At 44.0% G+C, this 9,078-nt stretch overlaps 1 pseudogene; it reads left to right on the plus strand.

Annotated features, from left to right (window-relative positions):
* Positions 1–5,245: 5,245 nt before the first annotated feature.
* LOC104875558 lies at positions 5,246–6,615 on the plus strand (annotated as a pseudogene).
* Positions 6,616–9,078: the final 2,463 nt, after the last annotated feature.

The following is a 9,078-nucleotide window of genomic DNA, read 5'->3' on the forward strand; positions in this document are numbered from 1 at the left end:
AAAATGTAAAACAAAATGACACCAAACTGTACACTTTCAAATACTTAATGGTTAATTTTATGAAAATTTCACTCCAATTTTAGAAATAATCTGTTAATGTCCAACAGGCCCATAAAATTATAACCTTTAGGATTATCTATTTCATCTGATAGAAACTAATTTCATCTGGCTAAACCCTGTCAAGGCAAAAACTGACAAGTTAACTTCTGCCTCTATGAATTGGGAAATGGCCCTGACAAGAGAAAGTCAACTTGACAACTACTGATCTCTTCCCTCTTCCCATGATTTGTTTGGTTTTTTTTTTCTGACATCAGAGTTCAAGTTGCCAGTTCAGCCTTCACCCTCCATTACGGTGGCTCGTCCTTTGCAGAGTATTGTCATTCATTCACCAGCTACTGTATTTAAAGTAGAATTGGAATCATATTTCCTTATATCCTGAAGGTTTTTCAGCTCCTATGCAATTTGCCAGCAATCGACAAGCCCCTTAATGGTTTATCCATCTACTTATCTATAGTGTGTTTTTATATTGATAATCGTAAGGAAAAAGTACCCTTCGTTCTGCTTGCAAGGCTGGATTTTCACCCCTTTGCCAGCAGAGCAAACAGCAAGCCCTACTGTCCTAGTTGCTCTTCTCATTGCTGAGAGAAAATACCCAACACCCAAAAGTGAAGGGAGGAAAGGTTTATTTAGCTCACAGTCTATAGAGCTGACAGTTCATAGTTGATTGGCTCCAAGGCAGGGAGGCATGGCAGAGGGGCATCACAGTGGAAAAACAGTTCATGGCAGGTAGAAGACAGCAAAAACAAGCAAGCAACAAGCAACAGCCTCTTTTGCCCCTTATACCTTATCCAGACTATAAGAGCAGGTAGTACTCACACCGTTCATCCTAGCACCTTTAATCTTATCACTGCACCATGAATCAATCCCAGCACCACACATCTTTAGATCCAGCTACCTCTGGAAAGCCCCACCTGTGAACGTATGAGGCTTTGGGGGGACATGTAGACACAGCCATAACACCTACCAAACCCTTTCTCCAAAGATGAAACAGAGAGGGCTGGGGAAGAAGAGTGAAGAGAGTCCAGGAAGGCAGGCAGGACTCAGCTCACAAGCACACACAGACACAACAGGGCCTCTGAGTGCTATTTCAATTTTTAATAAACATTTTGGGCATGACATCACCCTTTGAGAACTAAAGAAAGCTGAGGATTTTTTTCCTGTAGGAAAACACACTCAGGTATGAAAACACAGAAATTTACAAATAGTTTCAAATGGTTGTGTGCCTCCATAAAGGTTTCCAGATAAAGAATTTTTACTCTGGATCCCCCAAAGCCAGCAGACATGGCCAGGGTAAAGCATTTAAAAGGCTCAGTGTGATCTGAGTAGCCCAACTGTAGACAGAGCCTCCAGACTGCAGCTTTCATCTTTTTAAAAGACCCACAGAATGCATGAAATTGCTCCCTTTATGTGTCAGCCCCTAAAATGAGGAAATCAAATTGTGAACAGGGAAGAAAACATCAAAGAGGAAAACTTCTTCGTAGTCTTGCTTTTTGGAGTTCTGTTATTTTAACTAATGACCCAACTACTGTTACAAGACATTCATTTTCGAAAACTTATTTATTTTGCTCTGCCGCATTCATCTGCTCCACATTACGCTGATGTGCACAGATGACTGGTTAATGAAGTCTAGAACAGCCATACCCAGCACGCACTGCAGCCCCAGCCTGAACGTGCGATCCACTCTCGCCAGCAACTTCTCACTGAAATTAATCGGCTTCACTTTTTTCTCAGCTCGAGTACTTTTTATGGCCCTTTCTGCCCTTCCCACTCACAATCTCACTATCTCCATCTGTTAATTTACTTTTTAATTACTTATTTCTACCATAGTATGACCACAGTATCGAATGGTTCTTAGTAGACCTTGGACTATATTGGAGAAGAAGTAAAAACGGCAAAATGGTATTTTTTTTTGAGGGGGTCTAAAGTTAGAAGTAAGATTTATTTTGCATGCACCATTAAAGGTGATAAATCTCTCAGCTCCGGTTAAGAACATAATAGCATCAAATGTCATGGAAATTCCTTCTCTATTCCACTTATGTCATTATGAAGTTTAAAGTGGAATTTAAGGTCTTTTTGGAAATGTCATGGAGCTGACGGATGATGCTTCTAGAAAAATGAGGAAGGAGCTATAAACCAGGGCTGGTAATCAGCACCCAGGGTGGGTGTTTATAGCAAATGTCTTTGTCTTTGGGCCCACCATCGTTCTGATAGGTCAGGCACCTTGTTCTGACAGTTTAAACGTGTGGAATGACCAAATATTCCTGTTTTCCTGAGCCTTCTCCACTGAAAGTCTAGCATTCTCTTTCTGGTCCAGGAGTTGGGGCAGCCAGGAACACTAACTACCCTTCTCAGCAAGACCCAGCATTATTAACCCAAAAGTATCTCAAGTCCACATTTTTGTAAACAATTGTCCTTCATCATATTTGTAATGTACCCCGGGAAAAAATTTTTAATATATTTAACTTAAAACACATTTCAGACCAGAATGAAAATTACATGAGTATTACGTCAGAAAAGCCTGGTAAGAGAAAGGCTAATTTGCATTGGCATTTACAATGGGGAAATTTACATATTACTTGTGAAATTAAAATAAAGCCTTTTTAAAAAGAGGCAGATTGGAAATCTGCCTATGAGATGTTAATCTGAGAACAGTTACAGAAAAGAATGTCTTCTACAGCTCCGATTTGTTTACTGTTTTAAAATTTGAATTGCATTTATTGGAATAGGTGATCAAAGTAAGTAGTACGGAAGTTTAAAAGGAAAATCTGCACGTGATGTAGCAACTCCCACCCATCCCCAGCCTCTCAACCACCCAATTAACACCAAGGATACTGTTCAGATTTTCTATGCAAAAATAAACAAGTAAGTGGGATTTTTCCGAGAGTAAACCGAAAATTACTGAAGATCAATGTGGAAGGGGTAAGGACCCTGGGGCAGCCTGGAGTGGAAGCGTGGGAGTCAGCCAAGCTGGGAGGTCAGGAACAGCCAAGACTCTTCCGGGAGCCCCGGCACATCAGGGTCAGAGCACAGGCACACGCTCGGCAGAGGCCAAGAGGTTAACCCCCAGAGAGATGGCAGTGCCAACCAGCAGGCTTCCTTTATGAGGAAGACACAATTTTGTTTCACAGGACTGTGAGCCAGGGTAAAGCAGCCCAGGTATGTGTGGGGGTGCGGTGGGGGGCAGCAAAGATCTCTAGAGGCTCAGGATGAGCTCAGGGCCTAGGATGAGCTCAGGGCCCAGGGTGCAGGGAAAGGAAAGAATTTCCTCCCAGCCTGACTCCCACCTCCACGGTGTGAACCTCTGGAGAGACTTTGCAGAAGGGGGCCTTGTGGGTAGTTTTGCTCAGGGCTTGTCACCCGCGCCCTACCTGGACCAGCTCTGGAGACTCAGTGGCTGTTCTTGAGACCTAACTAACTGGGCAAGAGCAGGAACTCCTTCTCAGAGAGAGACTTGCGCTACTAGAATAGTCCTTTCTAAGCAAGGAAGAAAAGAGAATTCCCAAGCAGTGCAAAGCAGGAGTCCCCTAACCTGGTTCCACATCACAGCTGACTTGAGAACTGAAAATGCAAGAGTCAGAGCCCCAGCCTTGATTTACTACGTCAGACAGGGGCAAGAAGCAATTAAGGAGTTTTTTGTCTTCCTTCTATTTTTTCACAAAGCACCCCAAGGGGGTTATAACAACCAACCAGATTTGGGAGACTCCAGCTAACAGCCTTCCGCCTTCCTAGAACTTGAATCTGGTGAGCCAGGTTGTTGAAACAGTGGAACGTTTTCTCATGCCACTTTGGGAGACCCTGACTCCTTGGCAACTCACTGGTCTCCTCAGTGAGGAAATGACCCGTGGAGAACCCTTATGATGCCTCTCTTCACTCTTCTTCCCCAGCCCTCTCTGTTTCATCTTTTGGTGAAATTATGGCTGTGTCTAGATGTCCCCCCAAAGCCTTGTGGAAAACCCTTCTGTGGGTCGTTGAACTGTCTTGGTACACCGTGATTCAGTGCTCCGGAATAGAAGGGTATGTAAATCAGATAATTATAGATGGAATTCGTGAAAACATACCAGGAGACCTAGAAATGTAAAGGAATTTATGGGGCATTTTTCACATAAGTATTCTATGTTAAGGGTAACACATGCAAAAAATGCATCCACGGCAAAGAAGAAAATAGTATGAGAACTAAAAGTCAACTCTGCCAGGCCTGGTGGCACACACCTGTGATTCCAGCACTCAGGAGGCTGAGGTAGGAGGACTGCTGTGAGTTCGAGGCCAGCCTGAACTACATAGCAAGATCCTGTCTCCAAGGAAAAGAGTCAATTGTGCCTCTTCTAATCCCCCACGTGATTAATTAACCCCTCCTCATTTCCCGGCCACTGTAAGCGCGTATCCCATAATGACTGTATGTAAATCCGTTTGCCTACTTTTCTCCCCACCTATACATGATGGACAGATATCACTCCACAGTCAGAGGCAAAGAGCCCTCTCATTCTCGTAATGGCAGAATGGATGTGGCATTTTGGTTTCAATCTAGAACGTCCCCCAAAGCCTCTTGTGTTCAGAGGCGGGGCTTGCGGAAGGCGGGTGATGGGCCATGGCAGTGCTATACTCGTGGAGAGACGAATCCGATTCTGCCCTGCAGCCCCCTTGCTGTGGGAGGTGGGGCCTGGTTGGAGGCGGGCCACTGGGGCGGGACCTGGAAGGATAGATCCTTGTCCCCGGGCTCCTCCTCTGTCTCCCTCCTTCCTGGCCACCATAAGGTGAACAAGCAGCTTTCCTCTGCCATGCAGCCAGCCAACCATGGACTGAAACTGCTGAAACCATGGGTCGAAATAAACCTCTCCTCCTTTAAGTTTTGGGTGTCGAGATTTGACCCCAGCAATGAAAGTGACTAAGACAATCATAATCCAATAAACATCCCGGTAAATATATCATTGTGAATGTATCTTTACATTCACAGGAAAATGTATTAATACACTTTTTGTTGCTGAAAACACAACACACAGAGCAGTAAGTTATGAAGAAAAGAGGCTTATTTTGGCTTGTGGTTTTGATCCAAGTTTGAGGGGCTGCTTCTGGTGAAGGCTACTTCTTGCTTGGCGGTCTTGAGGTGGCTTGGGCTTGACACAGACAGAAAGCACACTTCATATTAAGACATATTAGGAATCCATCAGGCGATTTAGTAGGCAGTGAAGGTTCGGGGCGGCCGGTACGGTTGAAAGCGTTGAGTGGAGGCGCCGCTTTAGCGGCCAGAACACTGGAATATGGCAGCTAGTGATACAGAACGAGAATGACTAGCCCCAGAAAAGACATCCCCAGACAGAGATAAGAAAAAAGAGCAGTCAGATGTATCCATTTCTCCTAAAACCTCAAAACATCATTATTCAAGATCACGATCAAGGTCAAAAAGAAGAAAATGAAAGTCAGATAATGAAGGAAGAAAGCACAGGAGTCGGAGCAGAAGCAAACAGGCAAGAAGACATGAATCCAAAGATAAATCCTCTAAGAAACACAAGTCTGAGGAACATAATGACAAAGAACATTCTTCTGATAAAGGAAGAGGGCGACTAAATTCTTCTGAAAATGGGGAGGACAGACACAAACTCAAAGAAAGAAAGTCGTCACGAGGCAGAAGTCATTCAAGGTCTAGGTCCCATGAAAGGCGGCGTCGTAGTAGAGCAGGGAACGGAAGAAGTCTCGATCCAGGAGTAGAAACCGGAAGAAATCACGATCCAGAAGCAGAGATAGGAAAAAGTCACGATCCAGAAGCAGGGATAGAAAACGTCGGATCAGATCTCGTTCCCGCTCAAGATCAAGACACAGGCATAGAACTAAAAGCAGGAGTAGAACAAGGAGTAGAAGTCGAGGTAGAAAAAAGAGAATTGAAAAACCAAGAAGATTCAGCAGAAGTTTAAGCCAGACCCCCAGTCCACCTCCCTTCAGAGGCAGAAACACGGCGATGGATGCACAAGAAGCTTTGGCTAAGAGATTGGAAAGAGCAAAGAAATTACAAGAGAAAAGGAAATGGTTGAAAAACAAAAACAACAAGAAATGGCTGCAGCGGGTGCAGCCACTGGAGGTTCTGTTCTCAATGTTGCTACCCTGTTGGCATCAGGAACACAAGTGACTCCTCAGATAGCTATGACAGCTCAAATGGCAGCTCTGCAAGCCAAAGCATTGGCAGAGACTGGAATAGCTGTGCCAAGCTACTACAACCCAGCAGCTGTGAACCCCATGAAGTTTGCTGAACAAGAGAAGAAAAGGAAAATGCTTTGGCAAGGCAAGAAAGAAGGGGACAAATCCCAATCTGCTGAAATATGGGAAAAATTGAATTTTGGAAACAAGGACCTAAATGTCAAATTTAGGAAGTTAATGGGTATTAAGCGTGAAGACGAAGCTGGATGTAGCTCAGTTGATGAAGAAAGTTATAAGACATTGAAGCAACAAGAAGAAGCATTTAGAAATCTAGATGCTCAACATGAAATGGCAAGATCACAAACCCATACGCAAAGAGGAATGGGTCTGGGCTTCACATCTTCAATGCGAGGAATGGATGCAGTTTGAGAAAGATCACACTTTTAAAGTTTGGGACTTTATAGACTTTTTGTTCAGATGTCAGGTCCTTGTTCACCAAACAGCTAGCTTTCTAGCTTGCATGGGTGTCGCATTGACTTTAATTTATTGAAAAATACAATTTTTTGTAAATAACAGATCAGTGATACTGGTGTTGGTGTTGTAATCAGGTTAAACCCACTTCCATTAAACTTGACAGGACTATATAGAAGGACAATATTTTTTAGTTAATGAACTCTACTTTTCAAATATATTAAAGCTGCAGGTGGGATAAAATCTCATACATGAATCTTTTTGTGTCTGCTGTCTTGTGTACTTTTGTACTTAACCTTGTACAGTTATTTTCATCTCTTGAAACATGAAAGAAATGTTATGTAGATGTTCTTTAGAAGATCTGACCATTTGGTACATAATCCAGCACAAATAAGCTGGGTGGTAATGATAATAAAAATGGTTTTCTCAAAACTTGTTAAATTAAATTACCTGGTATTCTTGTTTGAATTCGTTTAATAATTTTTGTAGCAATTGCTATTAGAAAACACTGGTTAGAAATTTTTTTTGTTTTGTTTTCACCACCCTAAGATTAGTTAACTATTCTATAGGTAAAACCATGGTGAGCAGAAATGTAAAAGGGGGTTAAGTGGAGCAAACATTTATTAAAGAATACTGCTTTCCTATCCTAAAGGACAGAATTGGTGTACAGTATTTGTTAAATACTCCATGTGATTTAGGAAATGGATTAATGCATTAAAGGGATGTAAGCACTTACTTTAATAGAGTGCCTTATAACAAAAACAAACAAACAAACAAAAAGAATCCATCAGGCCAGGCGTGGTGGTTCAGGCCTGTAATCCCAGCACTCTTGAGGCAGAAACAGGAGAATTGCGAGAGTTTGAGGTCAGCCTGAGCTACATGAGTTCAGGGCCAACCTGAACTATAAAATGAGACCCTGTGTCAAACCCCCACCCCAAAAAAAACCAATCCATGGAGCCAGGGATTTAGCTCAGTGGTTCCACTGCCTGCCTTGCAAGCACAAGGACCCAAGTTTGACCCCTGTCCCCCCGCCCCCCAAAAAAGAATCCATCATCAGGACTTCGCTGTGGTGACCTTATCTAGTCCTAATGATCTCCCAAAGGCCCCACTTCCAAACCCCGTAACTGGATTGGATTAAATTCACCCTCTCGCTACCTCACAGGGGAGGAGGGGTGTTAAATTTCACATGAGGTTTTGGAAGGGACAAACCATTTCAAACCATCACACCAACTATTCATATACCTATAGGGTACTATATAGTATACTTGCAGGATGATTTCCCAGAAGTAAAACTGCTGGTAGAAGAGAGTGTGCACATCAGATTTAGTTGGCATTCTCAAAGAATATTCCCACAGAAGTGCTTTCATTTCCATTCAACAGCAGGCGTCATTCTCCCTCCGTCCCTGCTCTCCCCTGCACTCCACATTACAAACTGCTGCCTCTTGGTCAGACTGGGGCTTTTAGAGGAGGTGGTGCTTGAGACAGCATCACGCCTGCTGTGTATGGCAGGCTGGCCTCAGACTCCTGGCGACCTTCCTGCTCAGCCTCCCAAGTGCCCGATCACCACCCGCTGCTCTCTCGGTCAGTCTTATGGCAAAATGGAACCTCAGTATTATTTAAACCAACATTTATCTCTTACGTGGGAGCTAAGTGTATTTTTCTGTGTTTACTGGACACTTGAATTCTACTGAGAATTCTTTTTTGCAAAGCAGAGCCATTTTTCAAAGTGATCCTTCAGCTGCCGTGATTTATCCCTTTCTAAGTTTGGGTTGTCATGAATTGGCTGGGATGAGCCATTTCTGAAGGATAACCACACACAGATCACCTTTTGAAAAACACATCACGTGCCCTGCTCCTGTGCACGCTTCTCCTTGGGTTGGCTGCGAGCCACAGTGCTCATTTCCCAGCCCCCGAGTCCTGGCGTCTGCCCCCTCTCTGCACCAAGGGCCTCCTGACTGTTGAGCCCCATAACCTCACCTCCGTTTGAGGGAGCACTGTACCCGCTCTTTCTCTCTGCTCTGAAGATACTGATAGGAATGCCCTTCCCAGCCAGACGTGGGGGCACACACCTGCAATCCCAGCTGCTTGAGAGGCTGAGGCTGGGGGATCACAAGTTCAAAGCCAGGAGGATGACTTGGGGATAGCGTGTCTCAGTATTTTTTTTTAAAAGCTTGATGTTCCCCGGGTCCAACCCACCAGCACTGCAAAAAGGCAAGCAAGCAAACAGAATTCCTGTCTTGGGGTTAATGGGAGTTTTAAATGGAAAAAAAATGAACGTGCACTGTGAGTTGGAAAGCACTATAGGAATATAATTGCCATTGTCGCTCACCTGGCCCTTGAAGCTCCCGGGACAGAGCTAGGCCTGGGGAGACACCATTCTCATCGGTCAGCTGACGGCTGCCTGTCTACATTTTCTTTCCT

The sequence above is a fragment of the Fukomys damarensis genome, unplaced genomic scaffold, assembly GCF_012274545.1.
Source record: "Fukomys damarensis isolate Sample0158 unplaced genomic scaffold, DMR_v1.0_HiC HiC_scaffold_28, whole genome shotgun sequence".
Lineage (NCBI taxonomy): Eukaryota > Metazoa > Chordata > Mammalia > Rodentia > Bathyergidae > Fukomys > Fukomys damarensis.